The sequence below is a fragment of the Protopterus annectens genome, chromosome 1.part1 (assembly GCF_019279795.1).
Source record: "Protopterus annectens isolate FY-2018-M chromosome 1.part1, PAN1.0, whole genome shotgun sequence".
Lineage (NCBI taxonomy): Eukaryota > Metazoa > Chordata > Ceratodontiformes > Protopteridae > Protopterus > Protopterus annectens.
The window spans coordinates 1,264,006,169-1,264,021,864 of NC_056726.1; positions in this window are offsets into that span (position 1 = coordinate 1,264,006,169).

Genomic DNA, 15,696 nt, shown 5'->3' on the forward strand with positions numbered 1-15,696 from the left:
AATATTGGGCCAGATTCCAAGATGGCTGCCAACTAGACTAGTCCCTGTTCACTGTGCTCCTCACTGTTATATAACAACCGGCTATTTTTTTACAACTTTTAACTGATATTTTTCCTCAGTTTTTTTATAAAAGTTCCTCTGAGACTATTCCTGCGTACTAGGATTATTTATTTTTCAGAAATATTCAGCTTTTGAATTATTTTACCTCAGAACAATTTTGACTTCAACAGATTGTGGACACGTGCACCTTGGAAGTTCATCTCAGAATCAGATATCCTGTCTTCACACCTCTACTCTGGGCATGGCTGGCAACTCTGACACCATGGAGACGCAGACAACCAAGGCCAAATTTTCCTCTATGCTTTCACCAGAGAAGGATACTAGTTCTAAAAGACTAAGAACCACTAAGCAATCTTCTGAGAACATTAAAGTAAGTACTAAAGACAAAAGTGACTCTAATTTCCATTTAGATGAATTAAAGATGGCATTACAACCTATTCAAAGTGCTATACAAACTTTTTCTGAACAATTCACTGATTTTGGTAAAACTTTAAAACAGATAAGTGAAAGAATGGACATTATTGAAAGCAAAAATATAGCCTTAGAAATAAGAGCAGACTCAGTTAAGCGTGATCTAAAATTTAAAGATAAGCTTATTACAGAAATTCAAGCTAAATTACTGGACTTAGAAGATAGGAGCCGCAGAAATAATATTATAATTAGAGGATTACCAGAGTCTTATGAAAATCAAAATTTAATAGCAGTGTCTAAACAAATATTTGAGGCTTTACTAAACTGTGAGACAACTTCAAAAACTGTAATTATAGAAAGAGCGCACAGAGCCTTGCGTGCCAGACAGGATTCCACTTCACCTCGGATTGTCTACACTAGATTACTCAATTTTCAAGATACTCATCAGATTTTAGAAGCAGCTAAAAGCAAAAAACAATTTGTCTGGAATAATCATAAAGTGTCATTTTCTCAGGATTTACCTACACAAATAAAAATGAACAGACAAAAACTTTCACCATACTGTGCAGATCTCATAAAAAGAGGAATAAGGTTCCGTATGCGCTATCCTAACACTCTTTCTTTTAGTCACAATGACAGAAGATTTATGGTTACAGACCCTAAAGAAGCCAAAGACACTTTCCTAAAAGTATTCAGGTCTCTTCCTGAATCAGTTTCATAACAATACATCTCCTAACTAATGGTAATTGCTTTTATTATTTGGTCAATATACTTTCATTTATTAATAGGTTCTCTTAATATTTATGGAGTGGAGACTGGATTTAATAATAGAAAAATCAAGCTAGTCTCATGATAGGTTTTATATGCTTTGTTTGGCATTTAGCGCTGTCACCAACACAGAATATTGGTATTTCCATAAACTTTAAGTTAACAGTTTGTGTGAGGAATAAGCATAACATGTTTGTTAAGTGCTATTGCTTTTAATAACAATAGTGTTAAAAAACAGAATGGAGGGAATTTTCCAGGGTCTCGAGACAATACAGCGTTATCATATTATTCAGTTTTACTTCAATATTTGTCCGGAATATGCACGCACCCTTTCTAAAACGTCTTGACTTCAGGATGACGTCAACCTCCTAAAATGAACAATGGACCTTTCCGTTTGTCAGCTACACAAGGTTAGTGGTAATATTTCAGCTGTGTGCTTCATGATCGTGCTGAGTTTGACATCAGGGATGGAATGCGACTCCTCACTTCAGGGTTGTCTTCAGGGTTTCCCGTAGTCGAAACCAACAGCATGCGTCAATTATTCTGTGTCTCCTTTTAATCCTAGCAGTTTCTTTACTCGCAATGGATCAACTAATAAAAGATATGTTAGAAGCCCTGCGTGATGGTGGATGGTTTGCCAAAGGCTCTGGTGGGTACCGACATATTTGCGGAAGTGATGATGCTTCGGATGCAGGAAAGGGACTTGAATGCTCGTTGCTTCTGTCAATAGGACTCTCCCTAAGCCGAGAGGTATTGAAAATATCATAAAAATGACATGCTTTGTTGTTTTTTGAAAAGATGTTCTTTCAACATGAAGATTTGATTAATAGACTTATGCTATTATACTGTAACTAGGAATGTTATTTTTTATGATGAGATAGATAGGTGGTTACAGCATATGAAGGGTTCTATGGTGATTTCTCTATTTTTATTATTAGTTTGGTTATTGAAATGTATTCATGCATTACTGTTTTTATGACTGAAAGCATTTTAGTTAATATGTTAAAACTTTTTAAGTGTTAGTTTTTGCATGACTGTCAGAGGTAATAGGCAACCTCTTGTTAACATATTAGTACACATTTTATTTAAATTTTAAATGAAAGATTACTTAGGTTTTGGCTGTATATTGGCTTGATTTTATGGTCTCATGTATACCTTATGATAAAATGTTTTGTTTTATAAATCTTATGCATAACTAAAGGTGGGTGTGGTGTGGTCTTGTGTTGATGGTTGACTTTTCATTAGTTTTGATGATGACCTTATTATTACTAGTATCATTATATATTTGTGTCCTATAGTTTAGCTTACATGATAATTTAGATGTTTAGTTAGCATAATACCGATTAAATAGCATATAGTTGTATAAATATTCTATTTCATATGGCAATATGTATATTCTATATTTATACTATTTTTATGCTGAATGGTTTGTGACGTGCTGTTATGTTGTTTCACATGTACTAAGGTTTACAATATGCATTGAGTTATTAGGTTTTACTAATTTTATTTTAGTCTCACTAATATTTTTCCAATACAATTTTGTTTTTATATTTTTTTATTATATTTGATAAATTATGTTAATTACTTCAATGCATTAATTTTCTGTCTTATAGGAGCTTGTGATTATACAATTGAATGGGGATTGAGTATGTCGGACATCTTGTGCTATGTTAGTTGTGTAAATATGTTTAGTTTTGTTAACATTGTTTTAGTCCTTTTCAGGGCTTTACTTAAGGTTTCTTCTTGCATTATGAAGTTATTGGTAACCAAATTCATTAATCTTGTATTGACATTTTTTTATCTTCCTTTTATAGATGAGTTATGGTGGGTAGGCACTGGGGTAGGGAAGAAGGAAGTGTGTAATTTTAAAGTTAATACTATTCTGAAGTATATCTTACTTGAGAGTTATTGTTTTACCAAGACTGGATTAGGTCTTCTTTTAGTTTGTATCATCTATTTACATGAAAATACACTAATTTCCTTCACGCATGCTATCAAACCTTTATTATATACATGACAAATGTATTAATAGTTGATTCCTGGAATATAAGAGGAATCTAAAATAAGGCCAAGAAATCTTTATTATTTCATCTGATTAATAAATAACAAGCCAATATATGTTTTATACAAGAAACACATATTCCCAGAGATGATTGGGACAAAGATAAAAATAAAAAATGGATCAAAAAAATAATAGCTTCTGGGGACACTTCTAATTCTAGGGGGGTGGCTATTATTATTAAACAAAAATTTCAAGGGATTATTATTGATGAAAAACGTGATAATGAGGGTAGATGGTGCCTTTTTACTGCTACCATACATAATCTTGATAAACCACTTCTGGTACTAAATTTATATGGTCCTTGTAGCCAACAGCATTTTTTTTATTCTGCAGATATATAATATACTCACTTCTTACAAAGACCACTATGTTATAGTAGGGGGGGACTGGAATGCTGTAATAAACCCAGACATTGATCGCACTAGTTGTTCCACTTCTTATAATCAACAAGCATCTCTCGCTCTCGAAGATTTAATTTTGGACTATAATCTCATTGACCCGTTACATCTTATAGAGTACTCAAATAAAAAAGATATATACACATATTACTCAAAATGTTATCGTTCATGGTCAAGATTAGATTTTTTTCTTATCTCTAATACTCTTTCAAAATGTTTTTTGGACTTTATTGTTGAACCCAGATTTCTCTCAGATCATTCTAGAATTTTACTAAAATTAAATATAACTTTTAAAGCTGATAATATATCCAAACAAAACAATTGGACAATGAATAACAACTTACTCTTAAATAAAGATATTTGCAAATTGTGTACAGAAATAATTCAGGATATGGAAAACGAATTAGATTCAACTGATATTCCTTATGATATACAGTGGGCTGCTTGTAAGGCGAGGTTAAGAGGAATGTTTATAGGTAAGGCTGCATATCTTAAAAAGCAATTTAATAAGAAAGAAAGTTTTCTTAAATTAAAAATTCAATCTCTTGAAAATCAATATAGATTAAACCCTGATCCTGCGTTTGAAAAGCAAATTATAGATTGTCAAAAAGAACTTATTTTACTTAATCAAAACAATCTCTCAATATAAGAGCAAAGATTATTAGTCACGTACTCTGAATGGGCTCAAGTACCTTCTAGAACCTTGGCTCGAATAATTAAAAAAAATTTTGATAGGCCTAAAATATCATCCTTACAAAAAACAATTATATAACACAGACAAGGAAATGTTGCATTTATTTACACTACTTTATACAGAGCTATATTCTAAATCTTCCAAATCTAAGGTAAATAGCCATATAAACAGCTTTCTAAGCTCTTTAATATTCCCTATGTTAAATGTAAATCAACAAAGCTTTCTTTCAGCTCATCTTACTCTCCAAGAGATTTCTGAGTCAATTGATAGACTTAAACCTGGTAAATCTCCTGGATCTGATGGTTTCACACCGGAATTCTTCAAATCCTTTAAATCAGTAATTGCTCCTTTTCTTCTCAAAGTGTATAATTACATAAAAATTAATAACATTGCTGATCTTCATTGGAATACCTCAAAAACTATATTAATTTTGAAAAATAATAAAGATAAAACAGACCCTTGCAATTATAGGCCCATTTCATTAATCAATTTAGACTATCAAGATTTTATCATCTATTTCTGCTAATAGATTGAAGCAGATTCTACCTTCAATAATATCCCCAGACTAAACAGGGTTTATGTCTCACAGACATGTATGGGACAATACCCTGACTTTGGAATCTATTATCCATCTTACAAAAAATGACAATAACCCAATGTATGCATTGATCCTTGATGCATTGAATGCTTTTGATAGAGTGTGCTGGGATTTTTTATTTCAAACCATGTCCTGTTTCAATTTTCCCATCTCTTTTATAAATTTAATAAAAACTTTATATAAAGAAACTTATACCAGACTTCACATTAATGGTTCCACATCATCCCCTATAAAGATTACCAGAGGTACGAGACAGGGTTGTCCTTTGTCTCCTTTTCTTTTTAATCTATATTTAGAACCATTACTATTATATATATATCTCAAAACACTTTTCATAGGATTCCTAGGATTTTCAATACTAAATTATTTTTCTCTGCTTTTGCTGATGATCTAGTCTTATATTTCCAAACTCCTATCACAGATCTTAATAAAATAACTAACTCTATTGAACGATTTTCTCTTGCTTCAAACTATCTCATAAATCCTCTGAAAACACATATTCTTACTTTAAATCATTTGGTACATAAATATTACTTGTTTTCTGACTCCCGATTTCAAATTACTTTTGGAGTGAAATATTTGGGTATTCATATGGAACATAATAACCATTCTTCATTTCAAAATAACTTGAATAAAGTTTGGATATCAATAATGTCTGATTTGCGTAGATGGGAACATCTGAATTTATCACATCTATCCAAAGCATAATAATCAAAATGAACATTCTTCCCAAATTTTTGTATCAATTCAATTCTTCAGATCAGATAATTCCCAAATCCTTTTTTGACAAAGTTAATAAAGAATTAGCTAAATTTTTGTGGTTTCCTAAATCTGTTAGGGTTTCTTACTCTAGATTATCAATTCTTAAAGATAGGGGTGGTTTGGGATTACCAAATTTTTATCTTTATTATTTAATTGTTTCAGCAAACAAGCTATGGTCCATTTCTAAAATGAATAATATGCAACATATTCAGTCTCCGACTTGGGTTAAGTTATGGTATCAGTACATTTTATCTAAAAACATAAACCCTGCGGCCATTCCGTTCATTTCTATAGATATTCTGAACACTCTAAAAATCTCTAACTTCCTTAAACAAAAGATCAAAGCATTTCAGGAGTTATTAAAACTTATCAATCTTGATAAGATTTTTCATGTACTTCAACCACTTCACCTAAATCCCAACATAATGTTAGATAATTCACCATTCAATCTAACAAATTATCCCCTTATAAAGTGTATGAGTGTTTGGGATCTCTTGAAGTATAAAGACTTGAACCTGGCTAACCTACGTAACACTTTGAAAGTTAATTGTAAGTATACTATAATTTTACGGCAATTAAGAGGGGTGATTATGGTTAAGTGCGATCTCATAAAACCAACAGAGCAAGATCTTAAGAATCTAGACATAGGTTCATAGGTTCATAGGTTCATAGGTTCATAGGTTCATAGGTTTATACTAGGCTATCTGCCCTGAGGCATTTATAAGCCTAGCCCAAATTATTGTGGCTTACGCCACCCCTTATATGAAAAAATACTGTGCCCATTAGTTTGTTGTGCCTCTGTCCAGCAGTGACACAGAGTTGATTCCTGGGGTAAACCTACGATCTCCCATCCACAGGTCTAGATTTCTCTTGAACAGAGTCAGCGAGGTGCTCTGCCTCACATGGACCGGGATTTTATTCCACAGCATAGGGAGTCTCTGAGTGATAAATCTATCCCTCCAGCACATCCTATTTATATCCGTGCTAAGGTTTAAGTCGCTTGCTCTAGTGGTTTTGGTGGATTTGGATTTTTTGAGGTGGAGCATGTCCATTAATTCCGGGTTGGACATGGCCTTGTATGTCAGGCACATGTCACCTCTGAGCAGACGGTATGCGACTGAATAGATCTGGAGTTTCTTCAATCTGGCAGCATATGACAGATTTTGGAGTCCTTTATCCTTTTGGTGAGGAACTTTTGGGGTCTCTCCAATTGCTGCAGATGTCGGGTGAGATACATCCCGAATGGGGCATTGTACTCGATCATTGGTCTAATAAGTGAAGAGTACAGGAGAACAATGACCTCACTAGATCTGGATGTGAATCCCTTCATGATCAGGTGGGCAATGTAGAAGGTCTTTCTAACCACTTTAGCAATGTGAGTGTCAAAAGAAAGGCCACTGTCAACCTGGGTCCCCAGGTCCCTGATAACCTCTTCTGTGCTTAGTGGATTGCCACCTATATGGTAGCTTGGGGTTACCTTGTTTTTCCCGAAGGGTATGACTATACATTTTTTGGCATTTAACTTCAGGCCATGGCTCTGGCACCAGCTATCTGTTTCCGTGAGTCCCTTCTGAAGGATATCCATGTCCGATGCACTTTCCACTATGGCCCAGTTTGCAGTCGTCTGCAAACTTTGTCAGCCAAAGTCCTCCCATGTTGGCCTGTACTTCTGAGAAGTAGATGCCAAACAATAGGGCGCCAAGGACCGAGCCCTGTGGGACATCACTTGTGACCGGCTTGGAGTCTGACACAGTGCCAGCAACTCTAACCCTGTGGGTTCTGTCCTTAAGCCAGTTTGCAACCCATCTTGTGACATATGGGTTTACATTTAAGCTGGTAAGTTTTTCTACAATACCCGAGTGGGGTATTGTGTCAGCCTTTGCAAGGTCAAGGTAGGCTGTATGGACTGCCTTTCCCTCATCAATGGCCTTGGTGACTGTTTGAAAAGTCAACCAAGTTCAAAAGGCATGATCTTCCCTTGACAAAGCCAAACTGGGTCGGGTCCAATGTCTGCAAGTCCCCTATATCTTTGTTTATGAGCTCCATTATGATCCTCTCCATAGCTTTGCAGACTAGACTTGTTAAGCTTATGGGGCGGTGATTACCAGGGTCCGTAGAGGCACCGCCTTTGTGAAGTGGGACCACAGTTGCCGTACGCCACTCCTTGGGCACGTATCCTGTGGTAAGGCTGAGATTAAACAGCTGCCTTATGTGCAGGTTTAATTCCTCATTTAGCTCGTGTAGCACACAGCCGGGGACACCATCCGGTCCCATTGATGCTGTGTTTTTAGCTTGAGAGAGCAGCTTTCACCTGCGCATTTGAGATGTCCGGGAGGCTACACTCGGCTGGGATAGTTATCTCTCCTTTAGGGGAGGGGGGTGAAGTTTGCACTGAACCTGTCTGCCAGTATGTTGGCAATGTCTGTGGGTTCAGTGATTTTTGTATCATTTTGGACTAATTCTGAGCATATCTGGGAGTTTCCACCCAGGTTCCTAACATAGCTGAAAAAGGCCTTATGATTGTCCTTTGAATCCATGGCAATTTTCTCTCAAAATTGGCCTTAGTTGATTTTATGAGTGCTCGTATTTTTTACTAATAATGATCAGGGGTGACTTCCCTTTTATGGATTTTGTTCTATCATGTAATAGCTTTCTCCTCTTATTGTAAAGTTTGTTAATGGCTGGGGTCCACCAGACTGGACGTTTGCCCTTTGTGGAAAGAGTCTTGGTTTTATTTGGGATTGCCTGATCCATGCAGTCCTGGAGGTGTTCATAGAAGGCATTTGTAAGGGCTTCCGCAGCTTGGGTTGTGGTTTCCTCTGGCTCAGGGGCCTTGAAGGATACCACACCAGTCTTGAGTAGTGTGAAGTTTGCTTTAGAGAAGTTCTACACTATGGTCTTTTGCTTGGGGTGGGGCGGGATGTGGATTTCCAGTGAGATTAGTTTATGATCAGATCTCACCAATGAGGGATATACTTCTGGTGTGGAGCATTTTGTCCCCATGTTTGTGACAATGAGATCTAGTATATTTTCTCCTCTTGTGGGAACAGTGACTAGCTGTTCCATGGCATTTGAATTTATGAACTCCAGGAACCGTTGGGCTAGAAAGTTAGGGCTTGAGTAATGTTCCCAGTCTATATTCGGGTAGTTGAAGTCACCCAATATGATGGTGTTTGGAGATACATTTATACCCTCCAGTGTCTTCAGGAAGGCTGTGTGGGGTTCCTGAGTTTGAGAGGGTGACCTGTAGCATGCTACAATTTGTAGAGCAGTTTTGCCTATGGTTAGTTGCACCTGGATGGTTTCAAGCTTGTGCATTGCCACCAACCTGGAGGTGTGAGTATCCTTTATGAATATGGATACACCCCTCCTTTTGTGGTGTGGTCCGGGTTTTGGGGCGGAACGCATGATATGAGGTAAAACCTAATAGTGCGGGGTGCCCTCAGGAGCCTTGAACCAGGTTTCAGTTACAGCACAGACATCGATGTTCTCCATACTGAGAAGGGCCTCGAGTGCGTGCATTTTGAGATTTAGACTTCTGGCATTGAGCAGCATTACCCTCAGTTTCTTCCCATTTTGTTTTCTAGGGTGGTAGGTTTAGAATTTGAGCCTTGCCTAAAAAGGCACTATGGGGTGGCAAGAGCCTTAGCCAATATCCGGAATCCCAGGGTGACAGGTGCAAGCCGTCCCTTTTGCAGCGTGGCTTGTCAAGCATGTCATCCCAGGCAGACAGACACTGGATCCCTTTGAATGACACCAGACATTAAGCCAATTGTTAAAGCTGATCATCTTGTCTCTATATTGTGGCATCATTCTTGGTGAAGGAAGGATACTGCTCAGGGTTAGGGTCATACCTGCCTGGGCTACATAATCAGAGAGCTCCTCTATGTCTCTTTTCATGTAGTCCAGGGAGGTGCGTCTCAGGTCGTTCACACCAGCATGGACAATGACTGTGTCATATTTGTACTTGCCATGGAGTGACCAGTGCTTGTGTTATGTGGCGGATTCTAGCCCGATAGGCAGCTTACTGTGACCCTCTCCTTGTTCAGCCTGGTGAGTGGGACGTCAGTGTGTCTGACTATGGAGTCACCTATGACAAGTATGTTTGGTGTTGTATTTGGCCTTAAGGGCTGTGACTGCTTTGCACACTGCTTTTGTGGTTTATGTGTTGCTTGTGGGGTGTCTTGAGGTAGCAGTTGTTTGGGTGTCTGCTTTGGAGGCCTCTGCTGTTTAGGTAAATTTTACTCAGAGCCTCCAGTATGTCTTTGTGTGTTTATGTGTTTGATTCAGTGGAGTGGTAGCATTATGTGAGGCTGGTTTTGTGGTGTGTGTAGTTGCCTTCTCCTCCTGTCTGGTCTTGCCAGTCCTGAGTTGAGAGAGCTCAGCCTCCAGTTTGGCTAAATAGCTGCATCTCTCGCAAGTATTTGTGTTATGTGGGAGGAGGAGAGGGTTGTCTGTGTACATGAGGCAGTTATAACATTGCCTCAAGATTCCCAGATTCACCAGCTGGACCGGAGAGGAGATTGACAACTGACCTTTGGACATGCTAGAATAATATTGGGAAATCCTTAATTGAAAACAAGGGCCAGTGGGGAGTGAGGGTGTAGTGCTTTTAATTGTTAGTGCTGACTTATATAATTGCTTTAGTGAGCAAGTGCCAGGTAACTTGAGTGCAATGTGTTACAAGTAACTAAATGCAAAAACGACAAACAGTAACTTTCTTTCAAGTGAAACAAGGAAATAAGTACAGTAAGCAATGCAGATATCACTAGTGATCCACAGAAGCGCTGAGAAGTTGCGTATTAGGTGGAATTAGCTTCCAGGGAAATAACAAGCAAACAAACAACAAGCATATAAACAAAGCTAGATTCAGTAGGCCTGGATCTAGTCTATGCTAGAGCAAACAAGGTGAACCAATTAGAACATTATCATCACCTGTGAAAATGTCATCAAACTCTTATAACTTATTAAATAAATTAATACAAGGCTCGTGCTGCCTTTTTTCAGAAGTCTGGGTGAATCATAATTCTCAAATAACTGAGAATCAAAAACTTTTGGCCATTAGAAATACTCTGGAATATTCCCCATTTAAGAAATTGGTCTATACACAATTAATGATTAATAATAATGCTTATCATACTCCTTATAAACTGAATAATTTTAATGCTAGTAAATCTCCTTCTTGCACATGTTGTTCTTTTCCCCAAGCTGATCTTTTGCATATTCTTTGGTATTGCCATTTTTCCCATAAACTTTGGACTTCTTTGAAAGTAAGGTTAAAGAAAATGGGTTATCATAAATCCACTTTGTCTTGGGAAATTGCTATACTTCATATACCTGTAGTACATCTTTCCAAAATGGATACTCATGTGCTGATATTTATTTGTTCTCTTATAAAACTTTACATTACCCAAAATTGGCTTGACCGTACTAAATTAAATTGGGATACTTTTAGAAAAATGGCTTACTTATACATTGCTGCTCAAAAAACTATGATAAAGAGTCCAAAAAAAATGGCTTTAAAAAACAAAGTATTAGAGAAGGTCCTGAGTATTATTAATAATTAATAGCTTCTAAAGTTTTTCTGGTCTTGGTACATAACTTATAATCTATTTACTCTCATATGTTAATTTTTACTGATGTCTAATTTTAATTTTTATCATTTGTTTCATGGTTACCTATTGTATATATTGATGTATGTTATTTCTCTTATCCTAAAGAGTTGCAATCTGCTTTCACAAGTTGTAAATCTTTATTCAACTCCTAGAAAGTCTTTATTTACAATGTTTGATGGTTGTTATTTATTTATTTTTTTTTATAAATCAATAAAAAGATTTTTGAGAAAAACTAATATTGGGCCTAACTCCAAAACAGTTGCTGCCATTGTAAAAATGCCCTAATTCTGAAAGATTTACTATTAATTTAAGTGACTTACTTCACTGTATGGTCTATCTATAATCAAGCTTAGACTGGAGGTCAGATTCCAAAAGTGATCACTTACACTGCAAGCTGGTCTGTTGGAATCAGGCCCATGGTATCACAAGCAAGGTATTCAGAATTAAATCCTTAGGAATTCTCCACTGCACATAGGAGATAGAAGAATTAATTCGAAAAAAAAACACCTTCTGTTTGCACCCTGATTGCTAGGACGTGAACCAGTCCAAGACTGTAGAAGATAAATCACATCCATTCCATGAAGTCACCATGGTTCTCAGCATCTAACATTTCAAAGAGATCCAAGAAGACGAAAAGTAGATAAAAAAACTTAAACCCTCACCACAACAAGGTGGTTAACAACTCAAAGGAGCTGTCTCATTACCGTTCTACCTACTGAATCAACGTGAAACTGATGAACGTCATGCCAGATCTCACAGGATTTAAGCTTCACCAGAGGTATCTTCTCGGTAACCTTACCTAATAAAAGGAAAGTTAGAGACTCATTCACACTAATCAAGACTACAAAGATCCAAAGATGGCTCCTTACAAAGAGGAGCAGCTAAGTCCTCCATTATGGCACATGTCAAAAGTTGCATTCTTAGAGTGAACTTAAAAATCTGGAAAATAATTGGACTGTAAATATTCAGATAGGATTTTACCAACCTGGCCAGACCTGATCCAGCCCATAGGTTCATGACAGCATGTTCAAAATCAAAAGCATAACCTCAGAATAGTCAATATATGTGAATTCACACTGTGAAAAGTATGAGCACTGTATGAAAAAGACACTTCCATGTCCTAGGGAGATGTTATAGAAAGTTTCTCATCTATGTGAGAGATGCACTTATATAGCCAAACTGGAAGCAAAGCTCTCTTCACTCAAGACTGGACTAGACAGTCAAGAGGAGAAGGTAAACACCACACCACACTCATCACATAGTCCCTCAAAACCTACGCCACCAAAACACACACATAGAAACACAAAACTCACAAACACACACCTACATTCGTGGAGGTTCTCAATAAAAATCTACCCAAGCAACAGGGACCTCCAAAGCAGAAATGCAAGCAACCTCCACCCCCCCCCAACACAACCCAAATGACACATAGCCCACAAACTCAGTGTGCCACTTAACCACAGCCCATAAGGCATAACAATGTACCCAACACTCAAGTCATAGGTGACTCTACAGTCAGGCACACTGATGTTCCACTCACCAGGCTAAACAAGGAGAAAGTTACTGTCAGCTGTCTGTCAGGTGCCAGGATTCGCCACATAACTCAAGCACTCAAGTCACAACACATCAAGTACAAATATGATTCTGTCATTGTCCATGTTGGTGTGAATGACCTGAGACGTACCTCCCTGGACAACATGAAAAGAGACATGGAGGAGCTGTCCGATCTTGTAGCCCAGGCAGGTATGATCCTAGCACTGAGTAGCATCCTGCCATCACCCAGAATGATACCACAGTACAAGGACAAAATGATTGACTTCAACAACTGGCTAAGCTTCTGGTGTCATTCTAAGGTGATCCAGTATCTGTCTGCCTGGGATGACATGATCGACAAACGACAATGCTTTGCCAGAGATGGCCTGCACCTGTTGCCCTTGGGATTCCAGATCTTGGCTAAGGCTTTTGCCACCCCTATAGTGCCTTTTTAGGCAAGGTTCAAATGACAAATTCACCACCGTAACAGGTACAAGCAAGCAAAATCTGAGGGTAATGCTACTTAATGCTAGAAGTATAAACCTCAAAATGCACTCACTCAAGGCACTCCTTAAAATGGAGAACATCAACATCTGTGCAGTGACAGAGACCTGGTTCAGGGCTCCAGAGAGCACCCCTGCATTACCAGGCTATAATTCATAACACACCTTTTGGCCACCTAACCTGGACCGAAACACTAAAGGTGGAGGCGTGTCCATATTCATTAAGGATATCCACACCTCCAGGCTAGTTGCTCAGCATAATGCATCCGAGATTATCCAAGTGCAACTAACTCTGGACAAGACCGCAATCCAAATTGCAGCTTGCTACAGATCCCCCACCATGCTCCAGGATTCCCACTCCTCAATTCTTGATACGCTGGAAAATATTAGGATACAACCTAACACCCTAATAATGGGCAACTTCAACTACCCTACCATTAACTGGGAAAACTACTCATGTACCAGCTCTTGTGCTCAATGTTTTCTGGAATTCATAAATTCCAATGCCTTAGATCAACTTATCCACACCCCCACCAGGGGCAGCAATATCCCAGACTTGGTCATTACCAACATGGGCAACCGGTGTTTCACACCAGAGGTCAGTTCCTCATTGGTCAGATCCGACCACAAGCTAATCACCCTAGACATCCACATCCCACCCCCACCCCCCATTAGGGAAACCACCATAACAAATTTCTCCAAAGCCAACTTCACGCTTCTTAAGACAGAAGTGGCAAACTTCACGACACCCATGCTGATGGACAATAGAGGTATGACTGCTGAATCCTATACAAACACACTTTATAAGCACTTACACGAGTGCATGGATCATGCAATCCCTAACAGAACCAAGATGCTATCCTCCAAAAAAATGAAGCCAATCTGGTGGTCCCCTGCCATAAACAAACTCTACAACAGAAGAAAGAAACTGTTGCAAAAAAGAGTAAAATCCCATGATTGGAGGAACTCCATGGTCAGCCTCAGTAAGAAGCTGAGATCCCTCATAAAATCCTCCAAAGCTACTTACAAAAAAAAATTGCCACTTATTCTAAAGACAACCACAAAGCATTCTATAGCTATGTCAAGAATCTCAATGGCAGCACTCAGATCTGCTCTGAGTTACAGCACAATGGCACTAAATATACAGAACCAACTGATATTGCCAACATCCTGGCAGACAGGTTCAGTGCTAACTTTACCCCTCTCTCACCCCCTAAAGGGCCCATCTCTATACTGGAAGAATGCAAAGTTCCTGTAATCATGGCTGCACAGGTAAAAAACACACTCCATGGGACTTGACAACATCCCAGGCTGCATTCTGCATGAACTACAGAACGAACTGGCACCCCACCTAAGTACCATGTTCAATCATAGCCCCACCTCAGGCTTTGTGCCCACTGGATGCTGCACAGGAATGGTTATCCCATTCCACAAAGGGGGAGCCACCATGGACCCTGGGAACTACCGCCCCATCAGCCTGGCAAGTCTGGTCTGCAAGGCTATGGAATGTATCATAACAATAACATTGGTAATCTCTAAACTCTGGATCCTACCCAGTTCGGGTTTGTAAAAAGCAGATCATGTCTCCTAAACCTGATAGACTTCTTTGAAGCGGTTACAAAAGCTGTAGATGAGGGTAATGTGGTTCACAAGCCTATCTGGATCTCGCCAAGGCTTTTGACACCATCCCCCACTCTGGAATTATAGATAAACTCACTAAACTTGGTATAAATCCCTATGTCACAAGATGGGTTGCCAACTGGCTCACTGACAGAACCCACACTGTGAAAGTAGCAGACTCTAAATCTGACTTCAGACCAGTGACAAGTGGAGTACCACAGGGTTCAGTCCTGGGTCCTCTCCTGTTTGGTATCTACTTCTCTGAAGTACAGGCTAACACAGAAGGTCTTTGGCTAACAAAGTTCACAGATGACTGCAAACTAGGAGCCATAATCAAAACTCCTAATGATGTGGACATCCTACTAAAGGGCCTCACTGAGACAGATGCCTGGTGTTAAAGCCATGGCCTCAAGCTCAGTGCCAAAAAGTGCAGTGTCATTCCTTTTGGTAAAAACTCTGTACCCATGAACTACCACATAGGTGATAATCTACTTAACACTGAACGTGTGATAAGAGACCTTAGGACACAGGTGGACAGTAGTCTCTCCTTTGATAATCATATCACCACACTAGTCAGGAAATCCTTCTACGTGGCACACCTCATCACAAAAGGTTTCTCATCCAGGAAAAAAAGAGGTCATTGTTCCCCTCTACTCATTACTCATTAGACCC